This window comes from Urocitellus parryii, chromosome 2, assembly GCF_045843805.1.
Source record: "Urocitellus parryii isolate mUroPar1 chromosome 2, mUroPar1.hap1, whole genome shotgun sequence".
Classification (NCBI taxonomy): Eukaryota; Metazoa; Chordata; class Mammalia; order Rodentia; family Sciuridae; genus Urocitellus; species Urocitellus parryii.
The window spans coordinates 42,058,445-42,071,279 of NC_135532.1; the positions used below are offsets into that span (position 1 = coordinate 42,058,445).

General features: G+C 41.8%; 1 protein-coding gene across 1 annotated transcript in view; it reads left to right on the top strand.

Moving 5' to 3' along the window:
- The window catches only part of Kctd4 (potassium channel tetramerization domain containing 4), a 120,535-nt gene that overhangs the window by 12,611 nt on the left and 95,089 nt on the right, over positions 1 to 12,835 (top strand). The window lies entirely within an intron of this gene.

Genomic DNA, 12,835 nt, shown 5'->3' on the forward strand with positions numbered 1-12,835 from the left:
AACAAAGATGTTGTGTCCGCCGAGAACTAAAAAATAAATAATAAAAATTCTCTCTCTCTCTCTCTCCTCTCTCACTCTCTCTTTAAAAAAAAAAATCAGCTTTATCAATGGATAACGTAGGTACAATAAGCGGCATCCATTTAAAGTGTATAGCTAATGAGTTTCAATGAATTGTTTTTGCACATGAAATGTTTTTACCCCATCAAGGTGCAGCCACAAAGCCTTTCCATCACTTTCCCCATCCACCTCGCCCCCAGGATTCCCTGTGTCCCCGGTTCTAAGCAGCCACTACTCTGGTCACTATAGATTAGTTCTGCATTTTCCTCTCATTCTTTTTTTTTAATGTGTCTTTATTTTGACAAATCAAAACTGCAGTCAGTCTTAACAATTCCAAATTTTGTATTTTTCAACCTTTCTATACAGAAAATAACAAAACCCCCCAAAACAGCCAGTCTCCCCCTCACACATATTTTTCCATTCACTACCACATTAATGACTCAGGTGAGGATCCCTCTAGACAGCAGTGTGGTGCTCCCGGATGAACCTGCTGCTGTTCTCATTTCTGCTTACTGTGAACATTGTGCATAAACCTTCCAGTGACATGGATTTCATTTCTCTTGAGTAAAAGCCTTGGAGAGGAATGGTTGGGCAGTATAGTAGGTGGATATTTCACTCCAAACCCAATTTTCCAACTCTATTTCCCATGATTCTTACCCTCCTTTGAGCCGAACTGAACTATTCACATTTTCTCGAACATGTCCTAGGATCTCCTGCCGCTATGCCCTTCTTTTTGTCATTTTCTTTCCAGATCACACCCAGATCAGCTGGATGGGAGTATTCAGGGGACTCCACAAAGACCTCTTTTTTTCCTCCCAGTTAGAATTGACTGGCCCCCTCAGAAAGTCAGATGTTTACCTCTACCGTTTATGGTGATGATCTCTTTCATCTTGAATCTTCTTGTCTCTTCTGCTGGATCCTAGATACTCCTGATCACAGGTTCTATATCCATTCAATCCCATGATCTCCATAGGATCCACCTACTTCAGTTCTCTGTATATAGTAGGCACTCAGCCAATATTCACTGAATAATGCAGCCAATGCTATATGAAAAAAATATTAAAACTTGCCTTCTTTGTATGATTAAGATTTCATATAAGAAGTACCAAAACATTTGTTTCTCTGTCTTCCAAAATAGCTATGCCCATTGAACTTCTTGTATACTGAAATTCCACTATTAAACATCCATTCCTATCTTGATATTATCAATGAGTAGAAACATTGCAAAAAGAGACAACTAGGTTTTCATGATGTACTGCCTGATGGGGAACATAATGCCATCAACAAAATGGTCCAAGATCAAACCTGAATCTGATCAACATCCACAAAGCAAACTACAGCAACTACAGAGATGGGGAAGCATTAAGCCACAAGACCATGATGACATCACCAAAGTCCTAACTCTGGGGAATTCTAAAGGACAAACAATTTGGGTGTGTTTTTGTTTTAACAAATACATTGAAAGAAAAAAGACAAAAACTTAAAAGGCAGATCAACCATTGGCATGTATGGATTTCATTTTGATCTTGATTGAAACAAACTGCAAAAAATATTGATGACATTGATGATATTATGGGGTTTCTTTTTAGAGTATTAATCTTTCAGAGAACATTGTTTCTGAGATTTATTTTAAAACAATATAGAAAGGGAGAAGCGAATGGCAATGTGGATGAGGCCCGATTGGCTCTGAGTGGTTAATTACTGAAGCCAAAAGATGAATACACTGGGTATATTATATTATTGAAATTTTCCATGATTAAGAAAATAAAGCCAACTACCTTTGAGCCAAAGTCTTCCAGGCTCCAAAGTCCTTTTAAAAAGTGTTGGCACTCCCAGCAGGTTACATATTAACAGATTATTAATCATTAACATTTTAGTCCTTACAAGTTTCCAATAACTTAACCCATTAAGCCCAAAGTTTTCAATTCTGCAAATATTTCAACAACATTGACATAAATGCATTAAAAGAGATAGGAAACCATAATCTGAAGCTTATATATATATATATATATATATATATATATATATATATTAAGATATTAGTTAATATTATATTATAATTTTATAATATTACACATTATATAATTATATAATACATACTATATTTAAGTTTTTATAGGTGTTCCTCATCTGAGACAATAGGACACATTTTTCCAGCCTCTTCCTTGCTGACCTCCTGCATCCCCCAACACAGCCTCCACTTTCCTGCATCCATTTCTTACTGCTCAGGCCATTTTGCCCCCACCCCACCTCAGGCAGGTGCTCTTCCATGGAGCTACATCCTGCCCGCCCCTCCCCCACCGCCCCAAAGCTATTCACTGTTCAAGATCCAGAGAAATTGCCACTTAGAAGGGCTCCGTCATCCTCCTCAGTCAGGACACACCACCGTACCCTGGATGCATACATCAGAACTTTGGTTAAACTGTTCTTTTATATATTCAGCCCCTTGTTGTGTTAAACTTTAACAAATGTTCTAGATTTTTCTCCAACTTAAGACAAACATGTTTAACTACAGCAATTCTACCTACACCAATCTCAGTGAAGGCTGAACAGCCTTCACTTAGAGGTACTGTTAAAGTTTGTTTGGGGCCAGAGAAGCAGGTCACAGGGGCTACAAACTCCAGTGGCTACTGGTGCTAATGGGTCACATCATACAATAAAAGCAGGCTGGGATGTGAAAGGTCACAATGGTGAACATCTGCCCTGGGTGGCTCCTAACCTAGCTGCAGAGGATTGTAGCCCTGAAACGGGAAAAGCTAGTGATCCTGTCTGGGCCCTTCCAAGACCAAATGTTCATGTGAAATTTACAAATGAAAGATATTATATCTGTAATTGGAATCTGTTTACCTTGATTTCCTCTCTGTCACTCTCCTTCTGTGATTGGGTGGCACTGAAGGAGCTACAGGCATTTCTGGAATCCAAGGGAAGAGAAGGTGAGCTGAGTACAGTTAGTTGGTGTTGAGTGGGCTCTGTGCACAGGATCTGCAGTCTTCCACATGCTTGGTGAAGTTATGACCAGCTATGCAGACACAGGAATGATTTTTCTGAAATTCTCCTACCACCCACTATGACAAATCACTCAGAAGTGACTTAAAAGGTCCGAGGTCAAGTTGGGCAGCAGTGGCATGCCTGTAATCCCAGCAACTGGAGAGATTGAGGCAGGAGGATCATAAATGCCAGGTCATTCTGGGCAACTTGGTGAGACCCTGTGTCAAAATAAAAATAAAAAAGGGCTGGGGGTGCAGATCAGTGGTAGAGCACCCCTGGGTGCCACCCCTAGTACAGGGGTCGTGTCAGAGTTCCCATCATGATATAAACTTCCAAGACCCAATATAGGAAGTAAACTGGACAGGAGACAAAGTACAAAATAAAACAGATGGAGCCAGAATCTATTATACAGAAAAGTCATCCTTTCCTCATGTGAATAAAATTCCACATAAAATTGTGCTCCAAAGTCATTTTGTATGAATACTGGCAAGAGGGCCCAGCACTGCCAGATCTTTTTGAGCTTTTGAGAGAAGTTGGAACCCCTCTTGCATGGCACATATGTTTTTGTAAATATCTGTAGAATGAAGAGGTGGCTAAGCAGTTTGCACTTTAAAAAGTAGGGAAAAATATTGAGATGTGGTAGACAATTCATAAAAATATTATGTTGTCTTTCTGGATATCTGTCAGTTTTTTAAAATTTGAACTTTTTGTGTGATTTGTTTTCTCACAGTAAATCAATGGTTTACCTTTGTATGTATGTGTGTGTGTGTGTGTGTGTGTGTGTGTGTGTGTGTGTTTATAAATCTCTGTGGCAGTCTGATGAAGTCTATGTACCTCTTCTCACAAGGATGTTTTAAAATGTATAAAATATAATACATATGATTACAAAAGACACCAATTACATTGGCAGTTATCACAAAATCAAAGTAACAAATTTATGATATTCTAGTAAATTTGCTTCTTAGTGCACTAAATAGGAAGATTCATGGCAGGCCCTATAACCACCGAAATATTATAGGGATGATGGGCGTTAGTGATAACCCAAGCTTTCTGCACCACTGTGCTGTCATATGTGATGTCTATTAGTGACAGAGTCACAGGTAGTGCTGTCACAGCTGTGTACTGTTTACATTTATAATTGAAGACAGTGCTAGATTTCTGTTAGAGGCTGATGAAAATTAACATGCATTTTTTTTGTCTACTCAAGTGCATTCCTGAATTTTACCCATAGAAGGTGGGAAGGGGAGTCTATGGACCCCAGGTTAAGATTTCCTTGCAATCGTCACTCTCATTCTGTGGATCAGTTTGATATTCATTTCTTCAAATTGGGCTTTCCAGATTATGTCAGCTTTGAGCCCTATAAAACCTGGACCTAGCCGGACAAGGTGGTGCTCGCCTGTAATCCCAGTGGCTTGGGAGGCTGAGGCAGGAGGATTCGAAGTTCAAAGCCAGCCTCAGCAACTTAGTGAGGCCCTATCTCTAAATAAAAAACAAAAAGCTGGAAGAATTTTCATATGTATTCAGACAACGGCCACTTCTCACTACCTTCACTGCCACTACTCAGGCCTAAGCCACTATCACCTTTTACCTAGACTATCTAAGAGATTCCCAATTAATTCAGTCTGTGCTCTGACAGTTCATTCTCAGCTCTGCAGGCAGAATGAGCTTTTTTTTTCTCTCTCTCTAATTAGTTATACATGACATCAGAATACTTTTCAACTCATTGTCCAGAAATGGAACACAACTTCTCTTTTCTCTTGTTGTACATGACGCAGAGTCACACCATTCATGCAATTATACACATACATACGGTAATAATGTCCGTCTCATTCCACTATCCTTCCCACACCCACTTCCCCTCCCCTCCCTTCACTCCCCTCTGCCCAATCCAAAGTTCCTCCATTCTTCCCTAGCCCCCTGACATTATGGATCAGCATCTTCATATCAGAGAAAACATTTGGCCTTTGGTTTGGGGGGATTGGCTTACTTCACTTAGCATGATATTATCCAACTCCATCCATTTATCTCAAATGCCATAATTTCATTCTTATTTAAGGGTAACATTCAATTGTGTATACAGACCACATTTTCTTTATCTATTCATCTGTGGAAGGGCATCCCCTATCTCTCACCCTGCCCAAAACTCATTTGAAGTGGATCAAGGACCCAGGAATTAGACAGAGACCCTGCTCCTAATAGAAGACAAAGTAGGCCCAAATCTTCATTATGTCAGCTTAGGACCTGAAGTTCCTTAACACGATTCCAAAGACACAAGAAATAAAATCAAGAATCAGTAAATGGGATGGATTCAAACTAAAAAGTTTCTTCTCAACAAAGGAAACCATCACTAATGTGAAGAGAGAGCCTACAGAATGGGAGAAAAATGTTGCCACATGCACATTAGATAGAGCAGAAATCTCTAGGATATATAAAGAACTCAGAAAACTTAACACCAGAGTGAGCATTTAAAAACTTAAGTTTCATCCTGTACTCCTCTACTCACATCTTCCAACAGCTTCCCCTGTCACTGAGAACAGAATCCCATGATGTTACCATGTCCTACCAGAACCAATGTGGTCTGGCACCCTCCTCCTCCCTGATGCATCTGATAGACTCTCTCCACCAAACTGTAGTCTGGATCCTCAGAATTTTCTTCCCAAATAGACCTCAGCTTTCAGTGTCTGTTCTTGCCAGGCCTGCATAGCCCAATTTTAGCAAAAAGCCTGTCAGTTTAGCCAGAACCCCCACCCCTACCTCCAGACACTCCTTCTTTATCTAGCTACCTTCAATATCTGATCAGGTTCTTTATCCCCCACCATCCCCAAGTGATGTCTGATCAGCCCCCTGTCTTCAGGAAGAATCCTAGGAGGTCAGTTGAGCCAGAATCCCCCCTTGCTCTTTGCTCTGGTTTGGGTAAGTGTCTCCCAAAGGCCCAGGTGTTAAAAACTTGGTCCCCAGACCATGGTGCTACTGGGAGGTGATGCAAACTCTAGGAGGTAGAGCTTGGTGGGAGGAAGTGAGGTCCCTGGGGGCATGCCCTTGAGGGGCTGCTGGGACCCTGGTCCCTCTCTTCCTCTCTCTTTGCTTGCTTCCTGGCTACCATGAGGTGAGCACCTTTCATGGCATGTTCTTACCATAATGTGCTGCCCTGCCACAGGTTCAAAAGCCATGGACCTCCATCATGGACTCTAGCTTCCAAAGCAGTGAGCCAAAATAAAGCTTTCTTCTCTACAAGTTGGTTATTTCAGGTACTTTCTGTCACAATGACAGGAAGCTAACACACCCTTGATGTTTCCTCTTAGTCAATTTCAATCCACCAACCCCTACCCTTTTCCTTGGCTATACATTCCCACTTTCCCTTGTATTTGGAGCTGAGCCCAATCTCTCTCCCCTGTTGCAACACCCATTGCAGAAGTTCCTCTTCATGACAATGGGTATTTTTTTCCTTTTTCTTTCTTTTTCTTTTTCTTTTTTTTTTTTGCAGGGGGAGGTACTGGAGATTGAATTCAGGGACACATGTCCACTGAATCATATCCCCAGCCCTATTTTGTATTTTATTTAGAGACAGGGTCTCACTGAGTTACTTAGAGCTTCACTTTTGCTGAGGCTGGCTTTGAACTGGGATCCTCCTGCCTCAGCCTCCTAAGCCACTGGGATTACAGGCACGCACCATCGTTCCTGGCTCTTTTTATTTATTTGTTTGTTTTTAACCTGGTCCTGGGGATTGAACCCAGAATTCTAGATAAGCACTCTATCACTGAGATTCATCCTCGTCCAGCAACAGTCTTGCTGACTAAAGCCTGCCTCACTGTTTTAAGTGATATATATATTTTTTTCTTTAGCACATCTCCTGCATGTTCCTCTCCCTCAGTCAGCTCTAGCTGTACAGGCTCCTTCACCCACAGTGGCCCTTCAACATTCCTCCCAAGGCCTGGAGTTACACTTGCTCTGCCCCCTGGATTTCTTTGTGGCTTAGACTCTCAGTTCTTTTGGAGGATGGAACCCAGAGCATCAAACATGCTAGGCACTCTATCATTGAGCTACACCTCCAGCCCCCACTCTTTGCTCTTAAGGTCTCTTCTCATCAGAAAGGCCTTTGCTAATCAACCAAACTTCCCAAAGACGGATATGTCTTCCCTTACTCTTCCAGACATGTCATCTCCTGATACGTTACACACTCCTTCTTGTAAGCCCCCTCCTTGCACTCATGAGAATGCAAGTTTCCTGAAAGCAGATGTTGTAGGGACAAACGAGGCAAGGCACCGAAGATAGCAGGAAATAGTTTTATTTGGCTGCAGCCAGGTTTAGAGGGCAAGCTTTTGCTGTAATCAATCAATTCCCTGAACCCAGAGTTCAGGGAGTTCAGAGTTTTATACCCAGCATGTAAGGGGAGGGGCTCAGAAGTTCACAGTCTGCAGAAGTTCACATAAAAGCAGCTTTTTCTTTCACTGTTCTGGGCAAGTTAACTCTTCAAGGACAACACCTGAGAGGGGGAGAACTTCTTCTCCCCCTGCCAGCTGTTACCATGGAGCCCATTTGTAACTTATCTTAAAAATGTAGACATCTCTGTGAAGCCCAGCTCAAGGCCAGAGGCCTTGTTTGCACATTTCTACAAAGTACTATACTGGATACGTTTGTGAAAAACTAGTAAGGGGGTATCCAGCACCTGGAGTGCTGGTATCTTCTCAGCCAAGTAAACAGGGCAGCATGAAAATAGGAAGTTTATCTACATTGAACTCTTTCGCAGAGACTCTTTTGCTGACAGTCCTAAAATCAGCCATGGTGAAGGGCTTTTCTGTGGAGAAAGGGGGTGCCACTTTACAGAGACAAAGGACTTTGCTTTAATTTTAGTGACTAAGATTCATTGGTGGGCACATTTAGTTCATTGTGGACACTTAATAAATATTTGCTGAAAAAAGAACAAAGCAAAAAGTTAGAAGAGGCCAGGTGCCACAGTGCACACCTGTAATCCCAACAACTCAGGCGGCTAAGGCAGGAGGATCACAAGTTCCAGGCCAGCCTCAGCAACTTAGAGGCCCTAAGCAACTTGGTGAGACCCTGTCACAAAATAAGAAATTTAAAAAGGGCTGGGGATGTGGTACATGGTAAAGCACCTCTGGGTTCAATGCCCAGTACCAAACCAAACCAAACCAAACCAACAAAAAGAGGAGAATTTGAGCTTAAAATCTAACAAAAAAAAATGTCATTAGGCAAAACGTTCTTTCTCTGAAAAAGGGACATGCCAGGAAAAAGGCCTCAAATCCACAGACCCACACTTCTGCAGAGCAGATGTTCTACTCCTCAGCTTTTGAATGATAAAAGGCCCCAAGGGCCATTTGCCTGGCGGGCGCGTGGTTGCTTGCCACTAGGACAGACACAATTCAAGACGTTTGTCTGGAAAGAACCTCATTCTGGTGATGCTTTAACGGTGTTTGTCCGTCTGCTTTTTTGATGTAGTGTTAAATCTTCTGGAAAACACTCAATGAACACACATAGGCTTTTGGAAGTGACTTGGGGCTTGGATCCCCCTGTGGATCACTCCAGAGGAAATTCAAAAACCATTGTTGAGAGGCTCACCCACAGACCTAGGGGTGGAGGGCAGATTTTTATCTGATGCTCCTCGCCTCCCAGAAGAGCCTTAGTCAGAGAATCTCCTCCAGTCCTTGGTGCAGGGTCGCCTCCTCCACGCGGGACCTAGCACCCGCGACACCTCCGCGGGGCTGGGCTCTGGTAGCACGACCCAAAGACCGAGCATCCGGAGACAAGGACGCTCGCGCCCCGCCCTTCTCCGCCCCCTGCCGGTCCTGGGGCCACTGCGCGCTTGGTGGCTTTCCCGGCACGTGGCACATCCCGGCCTTTCTGGCCTCTCCTCCGTTGCCTTTCCCTAGCAGAGTGTACTGGAACGTGTCCAAATTAAAAAAAAAAAAAAAAAGCAACTCATCGGCATTATCCATCTCCTCCCCCTCCCCCTCCCCCTCCCCCTCCTTCTCCTCCCCCTCCCCCCCCTCCTCCTCCTCCTCCTCCTCCTCCTCCCCCTCCTCCTCCTCCTCCTCCTCCTCCTCCTCCTCCTCCTCCTCCACATCCTCTTTTCCGGAAACTATGACAAGAAGTGACAAGAAGTGGCATTTCCTGATGACAGAGTGTGGGCCATTGCAATTGCAGCTATTTTATAAGCCAAACAGCTGTTCGCTTTAGTCGGAGAAAATACAAACAAACTTCCAAAAGACGATTTGTGGTTTGCAGAGCGTCCCTGCCTCCCGTCTCTCCCTGCGCGTTCGCAGATGGGAGATGTCGCCTGGAGCAGGCGCCTGCTGCTAAGCGTGGCTCCGAGATGGATCGAAGTGACAGTATGTATTGGCAGCGGTTCAAGGAAAGAAAGAAAAAGGCCAAGAGAAAACAACCGTCCACCGTGAGGGGCATCTTCTTGGGACAGTCGAGTTTCCTGGACAACAGGGACAACCAGGCAGACGCTGGTGTAGTCTGGGAAGGAGCCCAGACCCGGCTCGTTGCTTAGCAACCTAAGTCAGAGTGTTAATAAAAACCGTTAAGGTGAAAATTTACAATAAAAGGCAGGTGGGTGCAAAGTAAATAGATGCTGCTGCACCTCATTACTGAAATGCTTGATGGCTAAGCGGCAGGGGATGTCGTCAGGCTTCCAAATTTGTCTTTGCAGGAAGATACCAAACATTCCCTTGGGAGTGGAAATAGAGCTTTGGGGACTCTTAAGTTCAATCTGTTATTTGTTGTGGAGGCATTCTAAGACGGCTAACGCCATTATCGTGACATATCATGAATTGATTCTTTGAGTAGAGTTTAGTACTTTGCAAAGCACATCTGCCTTTGTTATTACCAAGTCCTTCTTATATACATCGGCAATCACTCTTGAGTATCTTGTGACTACTCTGCTCTTTTCTGCTCCAAAGAAAAGCAAAAGGCAGGGAAAATGACCAAACAGTGGAGACACAAAGTATGAGGGAAGATATATTCAGAGTTACTACCTGAAATCATGCCCCAGGGACTTCTGAAGCCAGCAAATATGAAAAACAGAAGACACAAGTCAATCATTGGTATTCCCGCTCTCAAGCAAAATTTAGCAAACTTTGATAAACCATTTCTCAAAGGTTTCCCATGAATATTAAACTGGGTAATGAGACCATATTATTTTATTAAAATTGGTACAGCCAACAACCAGAACCCATTAGTTGCACTCTACTATGATATAAATAAAAGTAAGAAATGAAGAAAACATATGCAATTGATTAAAGAGTATAAAGTTTTTTTTCTTTTTGGAAATCACACTTTTGGGAAGCTCTTGCATGTATCCTGTTTATATACAAAAGGGACTTCATTCAATTAACTCATATATGGCCAGCCTATTTAAAAGAGTGCTGGCGGTTTGAGTGATGTAGTTCGATAGAATGCCACCAGAGGGAGCCCAAGTTTGTCTCCTACAGAACTCCAGGGCCAGTCGCAATTCAAAAGATAGTGGAATTCAGACCAGAATGGTTCCCTGCCAGGAGGTTCTGTTGCTGGAAAACATGGTGGAGAAGCAGCATTGATCACTCAAGATCACTGTTATGAACGGGAAGATGGCTGGGCTAGTGCTCATGTTGTATGCTGAATTCTTGACCTTGTTTTCAGGTGTAGTTTGCTGCTATTGTATAAAAAGGCCCTCACCCCTCTTCTCCTCTTGTTCACCCCGCCCCCCGGGGGAGGGGACAGAAGGGTAAAACAGCCTCTCATTAGTATTTTCAGAGAAGTCCACAAAGACAGAGCATCAGAAAAGAACAAGAGCTCTTGGAAATGAAAACATTTTAATGAGAAAATTTATTAATGGAAAGGATTGAAAGATAAAAATGAAAGCTCAGAATAAAATTTTTCAAAAGGCAAAGGAGAGTAGGAGATGTAGCTCAGCGCAGAGTGCTTGCCTGATATGTGGAGGCCCTGGGTTCAATCCCCAGCAGAGAGAGGGGAGTGGGAGGAGATGAATGAATATGGAGAAGAGGAAATTACTAAAGAAATATAAAAATATTTCCCTGAAATTAAGTAGGTTTTCAAACTAAATGTGGTATTGTGTGTTAAGCCCAGTAAATGTTAAAAGACTCATATTAGGACATATTAGATATTTTACATTTAGTGAAATATCAGAATGCATTACAGATAAGAAAAAATAGAAAAGGTGAAGAAAGGGCTGGGACTGTGGCTTAGCGGTAGAGCGCTCCCCTAGCACGGGAGGGACCCGGGTTCGATTCTCAGCACCACATAAAAATAAAAAATAAAAAGCACTGTGTTGTGTCCATCTACCAAAAAAAAAAAAAAAAAAAGAAAGAAAGAAAGAAAAAGAAAAAAAAAGATTCTCTCTCTCTCTCTCTCTCTCTCTCTCTCTCTCTCTCTCTCTCTCCTTAAAAAAAAAAAGTCAAAGAAAGAAAAACATTAATATCAATTCCATGAATTCCTCTAAGAACCATTCCTCTCTTAAATCATTTAATCCCTACAATAGCCTGAAGAGTAGGATTCCTATTTCACAGACAAGGAAAACTAAGATCACAAGGCCAGCAAACAGTAACAGAGCCAGGCAAGCTAAGTGCTGTAGCCTGCACCCTAAACGGTTACACACACTGCTTCTCAATAGTTCACTTCCAGGGGAAAGATGCAGATTTCTCCAGCAATAAAAGATGCTAAGTCAAAATGGCTCACTGAGTGTTTGTTTTCTTTTTCTTTAAATTTTTTAAATTTGTTCTTTTTAGTTATACATGACAGTAGAATGTATTTTGACATGTCATACGTGGAGAATAACTTCCCATTCTTGTGGTTGTACATGATGTGGAGTTTCACTGGTTGTACATTCATTTATGAACATAGGAAAGTTATGTCCTATTCATTCTACTGTCTTTCCCATTGTCTTAGTGTTTCTGAGCAATGAAGCATGAGGGAGAATAAAGACCTCTTTAGACATTTAAGACTTAGAATACTTACTTCCCAAATGTCCTTTCTTAGGAAGTTACTTAAGGATGTAAGCCTCAAAAATAAGGAGAAAATGAAAAAGGAGAATTAAGAGAATGATAAAAATAACTCCTAGGAAGAGATGTATAATGCAATTTGGAGAAATATGACTGAGGATTCCAACTGGGAAAGGGGCCTCTATGGAGTTGTTAGCATTACAGAGAATTTGATAAAACTCGATGGAATAATAAATAGGTAGAGGGGAAGAAAAGAAAGATCATTTTAAACTCCAGGAAAACAAAAGGCCATAGAACAAAGTCAGAGTTTGGATAAAAAGTCTGGGAAGGGGAGGCAGGGACAGTAGAGTCCATACTACTTGATCTTTGAGCCCCACACAAGATGCTCTGATGCCAATATTTGTATCTATATCTAGGTTTAATTTCTTTAATTTGTATCTATATCTAGCTTTAATTTAAAAAATTACTAAAATTTTTTAAATTTTCTTTAAGAGAGTGAAATATTCATAGTTGAGTAGGCTGAAATAACTTCATGTAGAAGTTGGGTCTAGAGCAAAATTCTGAAAGAGGAAAAAGTCTGAACTGGTAGCCAGGAACAAGAAGACATTAAACTCTGAGAAAGGAAAAAAAAATTATTTCAAAAGTAAAAGTCTTACCTTGAATAGGTAGGAGAACTATTGAGCTATCAGTAAAATTTCTTTTTTTTTTTTAAGTTGTAGATGGACACAATATCTTTATTTTTAAATTTATTTTTATGTGGAGCTGAGGATCGAACCCCATCCCTCACATGTGTGAAGCAGGCTGTCTACCACTGAACTACAGCCCCAGCC